Genomic DNA, 14,780 nt, shown 5'->3' on the forward strand with positions numbered 1-14,780 from the left:
CGCTGGATGTAACGCCTGACGGTAGAATGAGCCATTAAAGGCTTTCACCTTAAAACTGCCATAGCTGTTGAGCTCAAGGTTGCAGGTTCAACCTCCACCGGGCAGCAGCACTTCGATGGAAGTGAAATGAAAAAATACCAGAGTTCCAATATTTTTGAACGCCCTACCTGCAGCCTAGATAGAGTAAAAAGGGAGTGCCTCTAGCAGAATGCGCTAGAAGACAGCTTGCTCCCATGTGGGCGTATTAGTGTTTAGAGAATATATGTTATGGCTTAAAGTGCTGCTTTGGCATACAAGACTGTTCAATATAGTACAACAGCTGCCCAGTAAAAGCTTGGCCACCAGTATAGCCAGGTTTATTCATAGTTTTGATGCTTTACTCTGCTCACTGTGATTGGCTAAGCGTGGAGGGGAAGTCTTGTGACAAAAGAAAGAACCAGTAGAAGCTGTGGACTGCATTTGTGACCTTTATTCGGATATTCAGTTTACATATCACAACACTATGGATGTTTTTTTTTTTTTGCTTTAAGTCTAGTACACCGTTCTCAAGACGTGTCACTTTCAATTGTTCCATTTTTCACGTTTTCCTTTTTGCTCTTTTTTTTTTACCTGCAGGTTTGAAAAAACCTGATCGCAACAAAGAAACGTGTGGTGAGAGATTTCTCTTCTGGTAAAAAAAAACACGAAGTACAAAAGTAAAACAAAGATGGTTTACACAAGAAATAAAGCACATAAATCAGAGGCAGTTTTTGTTTACTAACACTATCATCGTTCGTCAAACGAAGATGACACACCATGCGCACCAGTTTTCCCAAGTCCCAGCCAAGTCCTGTTTTTGGATGACTAGCATTGCAATGGGTTTGCAGAGACAAGCCCAACTTGATACAAGAAAAAACCTTTTCGTGCCTGTTTTCTTTCTTACTTGTTTTCAGGGGAAAAAAAGAACCTAGCAACACACACGCATACAAAACACGGAGACACTGTTAAAAGTGAGAAAAAAAAAACAAGATCACAGTTGGAAAATGTGCAGGTCATGAAAAATGCTGTGAAGGTTTCGGAGGACAACAACGCACAAGACTCAGAGATGACTGTTCAGTTTTGTTGTTTTTTCCCCTCTTTTGCTTGATTCATGTTCGACGAGACAGACAGTTTTGTTGCCCAAGGGGGAACACGCGTGATAAAAAAAAAAATGAGGTATTGGTAACAGGGTACCAGCTTTCTCAACCGTTTGCAGCAACATCTCAATCTCAACAACAAATGCCTCGTTATACACAGCTGCCCACTTGCTCAGATTAAAAACGAAAACTAGCTGCACCACTGAGATTTGATAGAAACAATGGCACCAAATGCCTTTGCATGAGCTGGCAACTGGGGCTGGCTACTCTGTTGGCTTGACCAATGTGAGCGTCACATGGGCTTGGCCAATGTGACGCTCACAATGGCCAAGCCAATGTCACATGACAGCTTTCCCGTGCTTCACGCAATCAAGAGAACAGGCTTTCACAAAGCTTTACCGACAGTCTTCATGGCAAAGATGGAGCCAGTGTTTCCAAACAGACCCCAGTGACAATCCACACAGTGCCCCCAGAAAGCTTTTAGTGGGAAACATGACTCACGGTGCTACAATGTGCTGCCCATCATTAGGCATTTGCTGCAGTCATAATTCCTGCACTCCTTGAGAAACAATGTCCCGCAGGAGGACTCCATTATCGAACGTACAGGAAAGCAACCAACCTTGATGGGTCAGAGTGATGGCCACAGCCGAGGCATGAGACCAACGTGGGTGTCAGCACAAGTTTGTTTGGTTAACAGCTGATTGGCCACGCATTTAGAGCATCCCAGCTAAGTCGCCACTTTTGCTCACAAGCTCAGCTTCACACTGGAATTCGAAGCTAAAAAACAGTTGCCCAAAATCCAGAACATTTCCTCGGCATCAACACAACTGCGCAGCCCATTACGAATCATGCAACCTACTGGCAAGACAACCCTTAACAACCTGCTTTCAGAACAAGACAAGCCGGTGGCTCTTTTTAAAACTCTGATGCCACCTTTTCTTGCAATTTTATGAACGGTAAGCGGGTGCTCTTGGCCTGCGCCACCCACATAATTCATGATTAATTCCGATACGAAAAAACAGCACACACTCTTGCTGGTCACATGCCTCACCTATGAAACAAGTCCTCCGCACGCATCCGCGTCAATGCGAGCACGCCGGAGACCTCACCCACAATGTTAGTCCCCACGCGACAACACCATGTCGAGTGCTGGTCACGGTGATGGATAAAAAGAACTACCAAAAAAGGAAACGGAGGGGTGAGCCAATAGATGGGAAGGGGGGTACTGCCATTGGGACGGTTGTCAGAGTCTCTGCTCTCAAAAACAGGTAAGGATGCTCACGAAATATCTTACTCGAAACACGAGGAGTGAACGCACGAGAACAGAAAAACCGGGTGGACACAAAAAGCACGACAGGACTGACAAATAATAATAATAATAATAATAACCATAAGAAACAAAGGGAGAGAACAAAACTCCACCCCTTTTTCCCATCTGCTCGCATATATACATATATATACATATGGCTATGTACAGTCTTTGTCAAAAGTTTAGAGCCCAGGGGGTTTGCTTCTAAGCCTTGTAGTGGGACTCCTGAAGTATTCGTGGCAGCCCTACCCATTGGAGGGGGCAGGACCAGAAATGTTCTTACCTTCAGGAAACTTGGAGCGCTGGAGATGCATTACGAACCACAGAGTGTGGCTCAGAAGCAAACCCCCTGGGCTCCAAACTTTTGACAAAGGCTGTACATATATATATGTATATATACAGAGAATGACCCCCCTGCAAAAGGGAGGGGCCACAGATAGCTTGCCGGGACGGACGTTTTGAAACAAAATGCTGTCTAAAAATGAGAACAAAGCGACTACAGAGAGTGTCAGCGGAAAAGAAACAGCCAAGACGGATCAAAAGACGAAAAGCGAAGGCTCTGCCACCACCCACCCACAGGACCGGGCGAGACAGAATGGGACGTCGTCCGGCGAGCATGCACCAGAAGCATGAATTGGTTATGGAATGTGCTTTCCCCCTGTCTTGCCCCGTCAGGCTGTGGCGGTGGTGAAGGAAGGGTATGTTGCACTGCCAACCGACCCTAGAACGGACTGCAGAAGGCATGGTGGAATACTAACCTCACAAAGAGAGCAGAATTCATGAAGAGTCATGAATCACGTTACCAACGCAACAGAAAGGGAAAGGAACGAGACAGCAGGAGGCTACACACAACGCTTTTCGGTGTGTATACCGCACCCTGAGAGAACGACCTCTCTCCAAGAGGGTGCCACCAACAAGAACCAATACGAGGTGGGGGGTAACGTCGGTTAGGGCAGTGGAGGGTATAAGAGACAACCTCAATTAAAAAAAAAAAAGGCGGACACACGACGACGGGAGAGGAAACTTCACAGCATCTTACATCGTCTGCATTTTTTTTTCTTTTTCATGTTGTCGGTCACGCCCGGGCCGGCTCCCGAATCGTACATGCCTCTGAAGTGGTGCAGTAGGTCGAGAAGTAGTTGCAAAGCCCAAACACATCCTTCCACTGCTTCGCACCAAAGAAGCATGCAGGATGTGAAATGAAGTCGTCCGTAACGGATACGGAGGGGCCGTCCGTAACGGATACGGAGGGGCCCTGAGTGCCGACAACAGCGTGTGCAGTGGTGTGCCCGCCACGGAATGTGGACTGCATATACCAGTGTCTCGCGAGAGAGAAAAAAAAGCAGAGTTTGGTTCCGACCACGCCTACACGACTCCTGTTGGGAAGATATGTAAACGGGGAGGTCGGCAGCACGGTTCGGACGCGGGCACTGTGTCTCGTGAGTCGGGCAGTAGGCAGTCGTCTTTGGACGTGCTCCGATTCTCCGAATGAAAGGCAGAGAGAGCTATGTCGACACTAGCTGGCATGAAATTGCGAACCTACATTACCCCACATGAGCAGCTGATGACACTACGACGACTGTCAACTAGTAAACCTGAGAGATCAGGCGGCAGAAGGAACATTACGACAAGAGATGCCAATACTGAAGACAGTGATTTCAATTACAAACAAGCGAAATTTCCACTTTCCACTAGCTAAGCCTACTTTCCTGAGCTATCTGCAGCATAACCTCAGCTCAGCTTGGACGATGTTCCAAATGAGAGGGTTCAATGCGGTCTACAACTTATTAATAACACAAGTCTGCCTTTCACTCAAGAAAGAATTGGAGCACGACATCCCGGCGCCGCTTGTTGTGGCTGCCGACGGCTTCTCGAAGTCGGGAAGGTGTGACTCCGTTCCTTCACTCACTCTTGGCGCACATGTCGCCACTGCACAGCACAATGACAGCTGTGCAGCGTGCATGTGCAGCAAGTGTGCGCGCGTGCGCTACTTCACGCCTCTTCGTGTTCTTGATTCGCCAGGTCGACTGCGGGTAACAAGAAAAAAAAATGGCATGCCGGAGACTGCCAAGGGTGCCCGACTGCCCCTGCGTGCGGACCCGTCTCCCAACCTTCCGCTGCTCAAAAACCAAGAAGAAGCAGAGACAGCTGTAGAAAGACTGCGAAATGGGTGAAGGGAACGAATGCCGCAGAAGGCAGCACGACGAAACGAAAGCTAGCGGCGGAAAATGCGGACGCCGGAAGGAAACCAAGGAAAAACAATACCAACCAAACGTTTAGACGACGATGCCGAAACCAAGTTCTTCGTTTTACGCTTTCAGTGGTTTTGTCTCCCTTTTTCGTAATTTTTTCTTTCTCTTCCGAGCAAGAGTGTACACGCGCAGTAAGACGCACAAAAGCACAGACAAGACGAGAAGACAGTGAACCTTGTTTCCTAAATCGCGCTTTCGCTAGGTTACAACGACGCGACGATCTACCGCCGGTGTCCGCAACTACACGGGGGTCGCGGACGTCGGCCCTAGGTCGGCTTAGGTTCGAGCACTAACACTCACGAGATTGGATTACTTCACAAGCTACAATGAAAAATGACGGAACTACCAAGAAAGATACATAGAGTGAGAACAAGTTAAGTTAGGAGGGGCAAGAATAAAGAGTCCCCAAACCAGCAGCAGGCCACTACCGGGCTTCGCACGAGGGAAAGCCCTGCCAGACCCCCGGAAACTGCAAAGCAACGCACTGCCCTGGCCTGAGCCAAACCAAGGGCAGCAGCTCCGCTGTTTGCGCTACATGCCTGGCACCCCGCAAGCAGACAGTGCGGGGCAAAGCGCCGACAGTTCTCACAGAAGGGAAACGGCGCCCCTTCGTGTGTGACGAAGCACGGAGGCCACAATCAGAGAAATCCAAGATGGCAACGCCCACCACTGCAGAACAGCAATGGCAGCGTGCCCGGGCAGGGCTAACGAACCAGCAGCTGCTTGCTCAAAAAAATATATATATACAAATTAAACAAACTGGTAGAAAGATATCGGAAGTAGAATACAGTGAGGGGCACTACAAGCTTACGTTGGTGCGTTATTATGCCTACGAAGTGGGCCCCAGTAGAAGGGGGGGGCCGCACACTACACATGCAACTAACGAGCAGGTTAAATAGAGCCAAAGCATGCATGTGTGCCTGCCTAAGCGCACACGTACCAGCAACACGAGAGCGGCGTTCACAAACATCACGTGCACATGACACAGAAGAGACGGGGAACAGAGAGAGAGAGAGAAAGAGAGATGCTCGAGCCTTCCAGCAGAGATGGCTGCTGCCTCGGAGAAGGGGCTGCGCTACGCTGTTTAAATATGTCCGCTCCAGACCCGCCTGCGCTCCGCACCGACGACTCAGTCACAGCCAATCCGCTGCTGTCCGACCGTTTTCATGTGCACGGGGTGCATGCGACGGAAAAAAAGAAAGGCGCGTGTGCAGTGGGGCAGACGCCCCGACGTGCGTGCTATGCTCGTACGATCGCTCGTACCTTCGGCTTACGCGCCCGGCCGGACGACCATGCCACGCGAGTGGACCGCGGCGCTGGTGGTCCGGCGGCCTCGGTTCTCGATCTCTGCGATCCACCGGACACGGCAGCGGAGGAGGAGAGGGTGCAGGGAGGGGAGGGGGGGGGGGGGGCTGCCAGCAACCGTCCGAGACAAGCGGCACACACGACCGCGCGCCATGTGCCATTCCCCGCTTGCACATGTGACGTCGCGGCGGTGCGCCGTTCTTCCGCGTGGGCGACGATAGCGGCCCACAGGTCGTCCGCCATCAAAGACACCCGTGACTCGACAGAGCGAGTGAGTGAGTGAGTGAAGAAACTTTATTTCCGCCAGAAGAAGACCCGTGCCCCTCCGGGTCCGCACGCAGGCGTCCGGGGAGGGGCGGCGTCGCAGCTGGAAGACTAGCAACGGTATAGTCGCGCAGCTTCTGCTGCCAGGCGGGTAGCCTATCGTTGTATGCTAAGGTCGGCACTTCTGAGTATGGTCTCCCATTCCTCTGCATTATTGATTCTGCCATATCCTGGGGCACTGGGGCATCTCCATAGTATGTGTTCGAGTGTAGCGGTATGCCCGCAGAACTCGCACACCTCCGCATCCTCCCTCGTGTCACCTTCTGTCCAGCTCCTCCAGAGCGGGGATGCGAAGTTTCTAGCTTGGAGTCTTCTCCAGTCATAGGCCTCAGCCGAGCTAAGCGATCTATCCGGAGGAGGATAGATCCTTTTGTTCTTTTTCTGAATGTCTGTGATGCTATTAAAGGTATTGGTTTCCTCTTTAGTGCTGAATTCGTATGAGGTGTCCACCCACTAATCCACGCACGCGCACACGCCTCCCTCCCCCTGGTCCGCTCCGGTGGTGCACGCGACTGAAACGAAGGAGACGCGCCGTGACCCTGCAGGTCACCTCCCCCATTCCTCCTTTCTCCTCCCCTTCTTCGCGCACCCAGGTATGAGAAACACTATCATGAAATGTAAGAGCTCTAGCAACTCTGCTCGTGGTAGTGACGGCAGCTTTTTCATGTGGTCGCCACCAGGTGCAGTCTTCCGGCTGCAGTCATCGAGCGCTAGATAAGAAGGCAGCATTTGCATTTGAGAAGGGCGAACTCTTTCAGCGCACAGTATGCCAAGTTATCGGGTCAACTTGTAATTAACCAGTATTAAATAATCCCAGTTAAGCTTCGAGCGCAGCTACTACGCGTTCATTGAAGGCTATGCATCAAACACGGCGGTTCTGATCAAGGGGTGTCTGACGTTCACAGGAAAACGGAAGACCAACTCGGTGTAGCTGCAGTCGGAATGCGAAGTACTTACGTAGTAAAGGCTGAATATTAGAATGACGTCACTCAGTGCATTCGTGGAGTGGGCTATGTCCAGGATTACCCTCATGGCCAAGTGATCTAAAAAAAACAAAGAGAAAGTTCTTTTGAGAAGAGTCAAATAACTTTCGGAAGCGATGATGAAGGGAGAGGGGGGTGCCTATAGGTGCGTAACTACCCAGCAAACCACAAACCTCCCATAGATGTCCAGATTAAGTCTGAACGTCTATGTACGAAACCAAAATCTCTCAGACGTCTTATCTACCAACCTTTTTTCGTGGAAAAGCTGCAGACGTACCCACGACATCATATCTGCCTTAACCTAGACTTCTCGTAGATATTACTTGTCACGTCCTGGGTATGTAAGCGAGATATATAATTTAAGAATTCCATATTTTTCAATCGTTCGATATTTCGTGTTGCCTTACTGCATTTAAAGTTTGAAATCGCTGTTGACTACAAATTGGAGGCATGACCAGCGCTGCCTGTGTTTTTGTGCTTTTTCGTGCTCGCTTCACGGCAACATTATCCTGCCTAGAAAGAAGAAAAATACGGGAAGTAGTAAAGACAAATCTGAATGCACACGCATCAGGTTTCTGACTCAACTGTACGCAGTTGGTTTGAAATGCCAGTCACTTTGGTCAGGATTCGCATTGTTATTTCATTACTATTCTTACATTCAATTTATACCTTGTGCTAAAGCCTGCAAGCTATCTCAACCACACTGAAAAGTGAGGACACACTAAAAAACTTGTTTGTTATTTAGCAGCCAGGACTATATAATAACCATTTTTTCTGATTAAGCATATGTTTTATTCAACTTATCCAACTATTTAAAATACAAGAATTGGTTCAGTTCAATTTTTGGGAGTTATTTTTTTTTTCAAAAATGTCTTAAATCTGCTAATCGCGCTAGCAATGATAACTATTGGAATGTTGAGCTGAGGAAAGCTTAGGCATTTGTGTTGCTGAATGTGTGACCTCATATTTCTTGAGAATAAACTTCTTGAGTCCCGCTTTTTATCATCTTGTCAACACTGTAATCATGTCCACTGCCGGCCAAAAATTTCTCCAGTTAACCCTGTGCCAGCGGCGGCCCCCTTATCCCAGCAAACTTCCGAACCTCATCTGCCCACCTGCCCTGATCCTCTCTGCTGTGTTTGCATTCTCTCTGAATCCAGCCCGTTACCCTAATGATAATTGGTCATCTTGCCTTCATGCTACATGCGCTGCCCATATGCCTGTTCTATGCTGCGGACAGGCGGCGGCGGCGGCGGGGAAAGTGCGGTGAATTGTCTAAGCCGCCATCGCGTTGTAGTTCGTATCGTATTTTATCAATAATAGCGCAAACTGCGCATGGCGATTGCAGCTGTGAAAAAAGTGATATGCTACAATTTAAAAATAATTAACTTATTTTTCATGCCACACCAAGCCTGCTACTAAGTACAAAAAAAGACGATACAAAATATGTGACAGTTTCGCACATCCGCACGAGGCTAGGTTCAGCCATGGCGGCAGTGGTAGAGCGCAGCGCGTGTGTGATTTCAATCGTGTTCCGTGGGAACATTGTGTTTGAAGAACCTCGACACAGAATTAATTATTCCCTTATTATTGCTGGCGAGATTGTTCAACCGTTCTTTCCTTGATGGAGCTGAAGGAAGACAGTTTGCTTGCTTTTACTACTCGGCGAAGTGGACCCGTCAGTACGAATTAGGACTACAAGTCGTTTTCACCGGCTGGGATCGTTACCTTTCTTGGTGCGTACTCAGTCTCAGTTTACTCATTGAAGTGTATTTTATGCTATTTTTGCGTTCGTAATGAAGAAATTCTAACGCATTTATCGGCACGTTATATTTTTACGCTCACTCGTTTGGCTGTTTTGCCAAACTCGCTGTGTATTGAAACAAAGGCTGGTGATGTATGCAACTGGCCTCTACTACCGAAATGTGGGCATGCGTTCGGATGGTGGCCGAAGTGCGTGTGCAAGCACACTCCGCTCGGCACGACTGCCTTTTGTGCTGCAAGGGCAACCTTTCACGCTTCATAGACTTGCGTCGGTAAAAGTGGCGTAAATTACTGGGTTTGTTTGTTGTGGTTGCTGTGCCATTCTCTTGTCACCTGTAAAAGTGAACAATTATGCTTTCTTTTGCAGCAACCCTGGCCTATTGGGCTCGGCTGAAGAGTATTGATGCCACCGCAGCTGTTAACCTGACGGTTATGCTCAACGAGAAGATTCAGTGAAAGCGCCGAGCGCAATAAAATACTGACGCACTAGGAAGTCATCTGCAGTGTTTTGGGCTCCCATGATGGCCATGTACTCGCTTACTCAACTGTATTTGAGCTAGCTGGAGTGCTTGGACGTCCCGACGACTCCATAGGGAAGTCTGTGGCTGGGCTGCAGTAGGTCTCCATTCCATCTGGAATTGTAACAGGTGTCAGCTGCATCTCGTATTGCAGCTGGTTCCAGTCTGGAAATGTGTCTCTTAAAACAGTAGGACTGGAACCAGTTAGAAATTTTCACCTGGATATTGATCTATGTATAGTCATATTCTCTTTATATAGACGTCTAGGCCACGTAGACTGGGCGTACTTACATGTTCACAAATATCTGATAAATGTAGAGCGTGATGTCTGCAGTACGTACCTACAACGTGAACTGGACCCCAATTTTCATGTTGTAGGTACGTAGATTTTTCGTAAACGGTACTAATATGGATGTCTAATGGAGGTGTCTAATGTCCAGCGTAAATATCTTGCTGATGTCTATGGTACGTTTTATGGTTTACTGGGTAGAGGCACCGGTTGGGAAACTGACGCTTGGCCCATGTCCTTGGCTGTGCTTGACAGTAATAGCTGCTCCACCTTGGTTTATTTGGCATTTTAGAGTGTGTAATTAATTATTTACTTGCCCGCTCTGGGACATTCTAATTCTTCAAACTGGCTGCATCTTGTTATGATATAATTTCATGGCATCGACGCTATCTTTTTTTATTTACTCCTGGCGTCTGAATATAACTTCTGCTAAATTCTGGTGTGCACGGTAGACTGATCGATTGAACCCAGTCTGCACACCTAACTGGTCCCATACACTGCCATGAACCTTCTTGATTTGTGTGACTTACGACCTCTGTGACGACAGGACACGCCCGAATCTTTTTCCACTGTGCTGTTGAAACTCCATACGGCCTTGAGAATTTTTGCATATGGCCGGCCCTCTGCAGAGTAACTTGAGCACGAATGCTGCACAAGGCTTCGATATACAGGAATCACTACGTGGAATTTGCACTCCGGGATAAATAACTATTATTTGAAAATTTTTTCTCATGTTGTTTCGGTTTATGTTTGAACAGCCGATGGGTGGCTTACCAAAACGTTCGAATTCTATTCCTGTGAGGGATAAAAACCGCCAGTTAACTGCTGCGTTTTATTTCAATCCTAATCTTAAGTGAATGCCCGGCAAGATACGAAATAACAAATTAGCAAGCTAAAAATATATTTCATTGTTATGAATCCAGTGAACTGAAATTAAAATGTACTTTATAGCCACCAATAGGCTGTTGAAATCGAAACCGAAGCTGTATGAGAAAAGGAATTCAATTACAAAGTATTTACCAGAGGAAAACAAAATCCATGGCAATTTAGGTTAATAATGTCTTGTGCACAATTAGATGACAGGGCACACAACAAAAATGGCTTCTCTGAAAACATCTAGCGCAAGAAGCGGGACGCCAGAAAGAGCTACAGCTCGTGGTGTATCCTTCTTTTTCTGTCATGTCGTTTCTTGCAATGGCTGCATGTTTTCATATAATGACCAACAGGCCCAGATTCACGCCTTAACGAATGGCTCCTCTCTTTGAGAAGAAACAACTTAAGTCACAAAAACACCTTACGTGACATATGTAAGGCAAACCACTGCAGGACCATTCTCTGGGAATAAGAACACAAACTGTTTCTTTATCTCTCCGAAGGTGGGCATGTACTGGCAGTCACGCATTGATACGGTGAAAAACCATTCAACGAAACTACATTCATGCATTGATGTCAAACTTCACCCGGTAGTGAAAACCCACAAGGTGATGTAGCTCTTCAAATCAGTTCTGCCGCTGCGGTTGCTCGGTGGCTACGGTGTTCGGCAGCTGACCCGAAAGACCCGCGTTCGATTCTGGCCGCGGTGGTCGAATTTCGATGGAGGCGAAATTCTATCGGCCCGTGTACTGTGCGGTTTTAGTGCACGTTCAAAGAACCCCAGGTGCCGGAAATTTCCGGAGCCTTTCACCACGGCGTCCACCATAGCCTGGGTCGCTTTGTGACGTTAAACACCCATAAACTGCAAACTAAACTCATATCTGTTCTGTTGATATTTCATGGCACTAAAAGGATGCAACTGCGGAGTATATGCGCAAACAGCAAAAATCTCGCAGTCTACGCAGCCTTTTTGTTGTTGTTGTTTTTGGACATTGACGACACGCGTCTGTCTGCACTAGGTCCTCTCACTTACGTGACGGTCCTGGCAAGCCTAGGAGCCTCGAAAGCCACGAGTCCGACGACCTTGCAAGCACCGAGGCGCAGTTCCAACCCTGCAAGGAGAGTCAGCGGATCTCGCGTGCGTCGTCCACAGCCAGTACAAAGACGCAGACAAATGGCACTGGCAAGCCGGCAAAAACATTCTCGACATTTGACAAGGCATACGGGGCTAATTACTCATTGGCATCCAAACAAGCATCGCCATACGGCTACAAAGAAAAGCAGAAGCAGGACGAATTTTTCTTTAACTACGAATTTTAACTACGGCTACGAGCTAAGCTGCATTACTTTGCTCTGTAGCCGTACGTCTTTGTCACGCTTCAACCCCGGTAAGTAGGGTCGTAACCAGGTTCATCTGTATAATGTAGCCTTTTCCACGGAGCCCAGTGGACGCATCGCCTGTAATCCGGCTGAACATACTCTCTGATTAGATTAAAAAAGAACAGAAAAGATTAAAAAAGTAGTAAAGCTGTCCCTTTAAAAAAGTGAGTGCTCTAGACAACATCTTACTCCCTTAATACTCCCATATAGGTGTATTTGTGTTTGGAGTGCACAGTATTATCGGTGCGGGCCGATGTTAAATGGGGTGGTTCCCCGTAAGATCGAACAAATGTTGGGTGGCCGACCTATTAAACTTGTTTGAAATTTTCATACATTGCTGCCTTATAGAATAGAATAGATCCGCAATTGGTTTTGCGACAAACTTTTCTCGAATCATCGAGAATTATAAATTAAGAAGATGTGGAATTACCCGCTAATATGGTCTGCTGTTATGGTCAAATTTGGCTGTGAATTACATGAAGTATATTAAAAGATTGTATAAGTAAACATATAGATGCTTTATTTGTGCTCAGTTATTTTCGTCGCTCCGGCAGGTCGCTCTGGGAGTCCTCACACCACCCCTTGCGTAATAGTGCAGCAATTAAGGAATTCGAGACTGCCCAGAGATGGCAAGTGCTGCCACCGGTCGGGCTTGCGCTACATAGATTGCTCTTTTCCACAGACCAATCATTAGCTGCCGCCTGCCACGGTGGGCAGTTTACTCACTTCCGATGGGCAGGTTTCTCTCGGGACCACCTGCCAGAGCCGTGCTCGTGATTTTGTAGCGAAAGCTACATTGGCCACGAACGAATTGGCCACGAGTAGGGACAGAGACCGACCTAGAGCCACCGCCTAGCAACAGCTGGCGGACTCCGCGCGCTAGCCGCGCCATCTGGCATGACGTCACACCGCGCGCCTCGCCGCGGAGCCGCCGCCGCCGTTTGGTATGACGTCACACCGCTTGCCTCGCCGTTGCGCTCGCTTACGCTGCGTATATCCTGGCATAGCCGAGCTAAGTTCCTGCCAACTTTTTCGCTCACTGCGCAGACACCGGGAACGGGGCCTTTAACGCTGTCGACTTAATAGAATAATTTAGCATACCGGAAACGTACCAGCGGAAAAGTATACAAGTATACCCAGCCACGCCCCTCCACTGCACATGCCCTGCTCCCGTACTAAAACCGGTATACGCCTCCGTTAGTACTTCTGCGGTATGCTAAGCCTATTATTCCGTTCAGCCTGGACTACAGGAGATGTGTGCGCGCCCTCTATATCTCGGATAGCTTGGAAACTATACAAGTAGTAAACAGGAGAAAGCAAAACTTTTCGGTTCAAGTATCTAGGGCGCCATAATCCTGGAAGAAGACCCAAATCAGACGCCATTAATGCCGGTAATCCCGGATTAATCCCCATTTATCCCTCATGGACCTATCGCAGTAGGAAAGAAGCAAGGACTGCAAATTCGGCACTCACGAAGCAGGCTGTGGTCACCAGGGCAACCTTGAGCTGCTCGCGGAAGTGTTCCAGCATCTCACGGCGCGCCTCGTCCGATGGCCGTCTGATGCGGTCGCCGGAACGCCGGTGGTGCCTCCGGGCGACGTCGGTCAACGTCGAGGTCGACTGGTCCGGTCCGGGCATGCGTTGCTGCTGGCCGGACTGCAGGCTGCCCAGCTGGTCTCGGTGGCGGCCGGATTTCCACATGATTGAGACGCAGAATTCAAGGCTTTTCGGGGCGTAATCTGCAGGTCGTGTAGCCTCTGCTGCCGTTCTTCTTCCTCTTCTTCTTCTTATGCTCCGCACGTGGTCCCCGTGGACCAGGATTCTTTTTCTCTTTCGTCGCCTTATTGAAATGGTTTCATGGAAATGGAACAAATATTTGAATACATAACACAATATTGTTCCTGTTGCTTGTATTCACCCACATACTTTAGTTAATAGGCAGGACCGTACTTGTTTCCTTCATGAAAGTTGCCTGTATGTAATTTTTTTTAGCCATAACTAGCCAACGGTGGTGGTAGCGGTGATAAAAATTTTATTCTCCTAGAGAATTCTACGCACGCAGGCCCCCTGGAGTCCCCGCACGACCCCATTCACGGTCTAAATGTCACGTGGTGTTGGTCCTTGACGTATGCCGCCCGATGGACGGCGATCTTCTGCCAGGCCAGGGCCACTGACCGCAGTGAGGTCTCCCAGTCCTCCTAAGTTTGGAGAGGCACCATCACCGACTACGTTTCAGTGGTGTCCGCGCATTGCACAACGATGACTGCGGTGCCCTCCAGCTCGCGTTGGCGCGATCGCATGAAGGGTCAAGAGTGGCGAAGTTGCGAAGAGGTAGTGGTGGTACACCAATTTACCACGACGCCAGGTCTTATTAAATGGGTAATTCAGCACCGTCTTGGGCACCGTGCAAGACTCGTTAAGAGCGGAAGAGTACTAGTCCGTTGTCCCATCCATCTCGTTCGCAACACGATACACAAACTTGACGGCACACTTAAGCATCGCATTAAGTGTATTACAAGATATTGTTAAAGGAACCCTTCAGTGGCCCGTATCACTTCGCTGAGGCTGACACTGTCCTTTCTTTCACCGTAAAATAATATTAAATCTAATAATATTAAATCTGCCCATATGTACAGTCTGCGTCACCCTTAAGTAGAGCTCTGGAGCG

General features: G+C 48.4%; 1 long non-coding RNA gene across 1 annotated transcript; it reads left to right on the plus strand.

The window, feature by feature from the left end:
* The first annotated feature begins 8,773 nt into the window (after positions 1-8,773).
* On the plus strand, positions 8,774-9,547 carry LOC149366473 (uncharacterized). The gene is made up of 2 exons (XR_016285503.1): positions 8,774-9,024; positions 9,420-9,547. It is a non-coding gene; the product is annotated as an uncharacterized LOC149366473 (long non-coding RNA).
* The last annotated feature ends 5,233 nt before the right edge of the window (positions 9,548-14,780 follow it).

Source organism: Amblyomma mixtum, chromosome 1, assembly GCF_055824585.1.
Source record: "Amblyomma mixtum isolate Tamu chromosome 1, ASM5582458v1, whole genome shotgun sequence".
NCBI lineage: Eukaryota > Metazoa > Arthropoda > Arachnida > Ixodida > Ixodidae > Amblyomma > Amblyomma mixtum.